The following is a 6,000-nucleotide window of genomic DNA, read 5'->3' as shown; positions in this document are numbered from 1 at the left end:
CGAGATCACAAACTTCGGCCATCAGAAGATCTGGACCTTCGTCTTCCTCCTTTGCCAAATTTGCCTTGATCTCCCGCTTGTCAGGCTCCGGACAATTCTTTGCAAAGTGACCCATCTCGTTGTAGTTATAGCACTTGACCTCGTACGTATCCAAGTTCCGTTGCTTCCGCCCTTTAGATCGGTCTGCCTTACCACGACCTTGTGGTTTGCCTTTTCCTTTGCCTTCTCCGGTTTGTCCGTCGCCATTCGTGTTGCTTGAGCTTCGCCACCGTCACGCCTTCCTTTGCTACTTGGGGCCTCCTAATCTGTGCGCGAGTACATGAGTTGGTCACTACCTCCTCCTTTGCCTTTTCGACAGCCACGAGCATTCTCTTCCCACGTCCGCAGGCGTCCGATCGCCTCTGTTATGGTCATGTCGTCGATGTCGTAAAGCTGCTCGAGCGTGCCGATGATGTACGTGAATTTGTCAGTCAATGAACTGAAAAATTTCTCCACAATCTCGGTCTCCTCGAGCTTTGCACCAAGCGCACGGATCTCTCCCACCAAAGTAGTAAGACGCATGGCATAGCCGTTCCCCGATTCAGTTTCCTCCATCTGCAACTTGTGAAATTGGCGCTTCAACACTTGTGCCCGTGCCTTGGTGACGCGATCTTCTCCGATCCTCATCTCCTTGAGTGCGTTCCACGCCTCTCTTGCCGTCTCGAACTCCGCCAATGTCATTAGCACGGACTGGGCTATGGCGGCCATGGCACCTTCGTCGGACTCGTCATCGACGTCGTCGTCCGTGATTGCCTGCCACACTCGAAGGGTTCGGAGAATAATCTTCATCTTCACCGCCCACACGCCATAGTTGGCGTCGGTGAGCATCGGGTACTGGATGGGGATGTTGCGATGCGCCTGGACGTTGGCGCTGCTCGTTCCTCCACCACTCGTTGCTGACTTGCCGCCCTTCTTCACCTTGTCGCCGTTCTTGTTCGCCTTCGGACCGCCTTTGCCGGACTTGACCGACTCAGCGTCGCTGTCCGTCATCGTAGATCGTAGATCGTCGATACTCTGATACCAATTGTTGGCTTTTGAACGTGCGTATGCAACTGTACAGGCGTGCCTACGCGATTCTTGCTTCGGCCGGCTACTTGACGGAACTTGCGTAACTAGCGACACGAATAAAACTGATCGATGGATTTGATGGCTAAAGGCCCGTGTCGAGCCTTTGCTTTGTATTGCTTTTCGTTTTTCTGGTGTTACAATCAACACCCCTAGGGTGTCTTTTATACACGTCCACAAGGGACTATGGAAATAGACTAGAACTAGGAATCCTAATACTACTAGGACTCGGTTTGGCTTTTTTTTTAATCCTAAAGAAACAACATGATTAACTTCTATAGTGTCAATGTTCAATGCAGCTCACCTGGCTTGTTCCTGTCTCAGCACCAATACGCGCTTGACATCCTCATACGGTGACCTAGTTGGGTGAGTAATTGTTAGACTTGGCCACCTGAATAACCGAAAAAGGGGACTGACGATTGGCGAGGTGACTCAGGCCACCGCTAGCGCCGCCGTCCATCTCCCTTGACCGGATGCAGAATCAAGACCGGGTGGGCGTTTCTGGGTGTTCGCAACAAGGAAGATGATGAGGATGATGATGAGATCGCTGTCGGACCGCAGATTGCGTCTCCCATCCCATCTGACATTATCTGTGAGGCATTTCAGGTTGGTTACTCGGAGGAGGAGGTTGCCGGCTTGGTGGATGTAGTGATTTTGACGGATGATCCGGCAAGGCTTGTACTTAATCGCGACGACAAGGTCGAGGTGGCCAGACGCGTGGTGTATCGCAGAAAAGAGGCGAAGGCGGTCCAGCCATGGCAGGGGCCATTGCCCAAGGTAAGGTTACCACTGTTAAGTTTAACGTTATCTGATTTTCTCAATTCTTCTTCCTGGCACAAGGTTCGGAATAAGAAAAGCCGGTGACGTCCGGCAGCCGTTCCGGCCAAGGAGGCCGTACCGGCGAGCTTGTTGGCCGAGATCCGATCAGCTCGTTCGAATTCTCTGTTGGGCCATGTTGGGCCGGATCAAATTGCACCAGTGGTGGGCTGTGACGAGACTAGGTATTTGGCCCAGTCTAGAGTCCAAGCTGGTGTCGATTCCAATCAAGACGCACTGATCACAGTACGCGAGTCTGTTTCCTCCCCGATTGCTGTGTTGGCGGCTACGTCTACGGTTCTCACGCGAAGGAATCGCCCTGGATTCCCGTGTGGGCATGCGGGCAGAGCGGCCAGGGCTCCTCCGCCTCCCTCGCCGGCGAAACCATCCATGCATGGTTGGGCGTGGTAACCAGCTGTCACCACCCAAACAACCAGGGACGAAGCCAGGGTGAACGCATGGAGGGGACGGGTTTTCTCATGGAGGGTACAAAGCTTTCATGTTTAAAAAAAATGGGTTGAAGTACCTACTAGCATTGAAGAAAAAACAATTCATTGAGGGGGTCTAGCCCCCCCCCCCCTTGTCCCTCCTTGGATCCGTCCCTGCAAACAACCAGCACCGGCGGGGTTTGGGGCGGGCAGAGGTACCGCTCAAGGGGCCACGAACGATGGGCAGACGGGACCTCGAGGCAGGGGCGACAATGGCGGAGGTGGGCGTGGTGACTTCGGTGGAGGCGGGCGAGGTGACTTTGGCGGCGGTGGGCGGAACTTCCAGTCGCATATTGATGGCCGAAATTTTCTCGTGGGCGTTGGGGGACAATGGCTATGGTGCGTATGGTGACGGGACTCACTGTGGTTCTTCCTATACCGGCGGTGGCTTTGGTGATGGAGATGGCAGGGTTTTCTATGCCCCTGATGATATGGGTCATTACTTTCAAATGCACAAAGGTCTTCGGCAGGGAAACCCAATGTCCCCCAGCCTATTCAATGTAGTTGCACACATGTTGACCATTCTAATAGGAAGGGCTAAAGAGGAAGGCCAGGTAGGTTGACTCGTTCCGCATCTAGTGGATGGTGGGGTGTCTATCCTACAATATGATGATGACACGATCTTGTTCATGGAACATGATATTGCAAAAGCGAGAAATATGAAACTTATTCTATGCTTGTTCGAACAGTTGTCGGGTTTTAATATTAATTTTCATAAGAGTGAATTGTTCTGCTTTGGGAGGGCCAAAGATGAACAAGATAGATATAAACAACTGTTCGGATGTGAATTGGGAAATCTACCGTTTAGCTATCTAGGCATACCAATTCATCACCGCAAGTTATCAAACAAAGAGTGGAAACATGTTGAGGATCGATTTGAGAAAAAACCAAGCTGCTGGAAGGGTAAGCTTTTGTCATATGGAGGATGGTTCATACTGATTAATTCGGTTCTAGCGAGCATGCCGATGTTCCTCCCGTCCTTCTTTGAGATATCGGTAGGGGTATAGAAAATATTGGACTTTTATCGATCCCGCTTTTTCTCGAAGAGTGATGAAGTTAAGAAGAAACACATGCTTGCTAGGTGGGATATTGTTTGCAGACCGAAGGACCAGGGAGGTTTGGCAATTAGGAATTTAGAGGTTAAGAACAGATGTCTGCTAAGCAAATGGTTGTTCAGATTATCTGCGGAGATGGAAGGAATGTGGGTATAAATTTTGCGTAATAAGTATTACGATCTAAATCCTTGGCCGGGGTAACCGTTAAACCCAATGATTCACCTTTCTGGAAAGGCTTGATGAAGATGAAAATGTGTTAATTTCACAAAGCTAAATTTATCATTGGAGACCGAAAGTCTATGAGATTCTGGGAGGATACGTGGTTGGGGGAGACGCCCTTGGCTATATAGTATCCATCTCTTTATAATATTGTTCAATGTAAGGAGGCTTTGATAGAGGCAAAGTTATCCCTGTCTTTCGATGAGATCGTGGGTACCGTTTTGGTAGAGTCGACTTTGACGATCCGACTACGAACGTGTGAGAACGTCGCACCTTAGCAATCGCTAAACCAACTCCGAGAGGTTATTGACCACGCCGGAGCACGATCAACCTGACCACAAAGGTATGTTTCCTGCATGCAAACGAAGAACAAGCAAGAAACTAAGATGCAATCAAGATATTGCAAATATAAGAGGAAAACTTTATTGATGAAGGTGGGGTTCTGTGACGCCTTTGTCTGGTCGTAGAACACAAACGAAGAACGTGAAGTTGCAGCTATGGCGAACTTGTAATCTAAACAAAACCCAAATCTAAACGATGCCCTAAGGGCTGTATATATGAGGGAACAGAGAGGCAATTTCGTGACCTTTGGAGGAGGGGTCCGAAAACAGCCCTAAACTCGGTTTCCCCACACAACGGACTCTAAAAATGGCCTATATTATGGTATTTCGAAATTTCATGGGCCTGGCCCAAAAATAAGGTGGTGCAACACCTATAATAGCCTATGGACAAAATTTATAAAGTGACGTCTTGAATATTTCGTCCAAACCCTTCATGCTCTCCTTATGGTGGCTTTAGAGTTCGAAAATCACCAGTGGAAGCTCCATTGTTCTCTCCCACGCGTGCACCTTCTTCTCCATGCTTGATCCCGCTCCAACGGATATCCTTCTTGTCCATGCTAGGTCCTTCATTCATGAGCACAACAAAAGTATCTAACTTAGGCAGCATCATATATTCATGAACATTAGAAGTATTCCCAAGAAACGAAAGTACCTGATAATTCAATTGGCGTGCACGAGCTCTAGTAACTGGTCCAGTATGTATAGCAGTTGGGGTTGTGGGTGTAACAATGGTGTTGATGTCCTCATCAGGCTTATGTTGCCACAGTATTATAGTCCAATTCTCTAAATATTCAGTTCCGACGAGGTTTACTAGATCATAGATGGGAGGCTTGGATACACCTAGTCACAAGACTCATGGATAACTATCGGATTAACCCGATAGGCTTCATTGGCAGCTAACGACTAATGGCATATTTTCTTTCAAATCGATGTGTTTGAGCCTTATTGACACAATATCATTACCTAAGTCTAATCATATTCGAAAGGTGAAAGTGCCCTTGCGTATCAAAGTTTTCATGTGGTTTTTCCAAAAGAAGGTGATTCTTACTAGGGATAATTTGGCAAAGCGAAATTGGGAGGGAAGTAAAAGATGTAGCTTTTTGTGACCATGATGAGACTATCAAACACCTTTTTCTCCATTGTCCGCTCGCAAAAATCATGTGGCAAACAGTCTGCGTAGCCTTTAATATCACACTTCCGGATAGCATGGATAAGCTATTTGAGACGTGGCTAAATGGAGTCAACATAACTTTTGCTAGACATATTCGTATAGGAGTATGTGCATTGCTCTAGGCTATATGGAACTGTAGGAATGACGTGATCATTAATAGAAAAACAAATTTTAATTTATTGCAGGTACTCTACAGCGCATCGGCGTTGATCCGTACATGATCGTCTGTCACTCCTGCGGAAAGCAGGGAGCCTATGGTTACTGGGTCTATCCGATGAGAGATGGTAGATCGGAATATCTACAATCGGTTTAAATGGCGGTCTGGTAATAGGATAGATGGTTAGGCATCTAAGCCTATGTTCGCCGGTTGTGGCATCTTTTCGTACACTTTTTATTTTTGTGCTGCTCGTTTTGAGCTTGTTCGGAACCTCTGGATGTTTGTTACTTTTTGTTAATAAAAATGGCCGCATGCATCGTATTGATGCAGATGCCAGAGGGGCTTCTCCTTTTCTAAAAAAACGTACAACAATTTGAGGGCAATGAATCATTATGTTCTTGCATACCGAATTATAAATTTGAGTACCCAATTCGGTACCAAAATATCGAGAATGAAAGTCAAGGCATGAAAGGAAAACGTCAATAATGTGTATGACATTCATACCTGGGGCACACACTCTAGACTTCTGTCTCTATGCCAAATATTTCTTACAGTTTCGTTCAGTCACCATTTGTTTGCTGTGGCGTTGGTGGACTGAACGAAACCGGCATCGTCACGGGGAGCTGCGCTTGTCTCCGGAGGAGTTTGC

This window comes from Hordeum vulgare, chromosome 4H, assembly GCF_904849725.1.
Source record: "Hordeum vulgare subsp. vulgare chromosome 4H, MorexV3_pseudomolecules_assembly, whole genome shotgun sequence".
Taxonomy (NCBI): Eukaryota; Viridiplantae; Streptophyta; class Magnoliopsida; order Poales; family Poaceae; genus Hordeum; species Hordeum vulgare.
The sequence above is the reverse complement of the archived record's forward strand: the minus strand, read 5'-3'. Positions refer to the sequence as shown.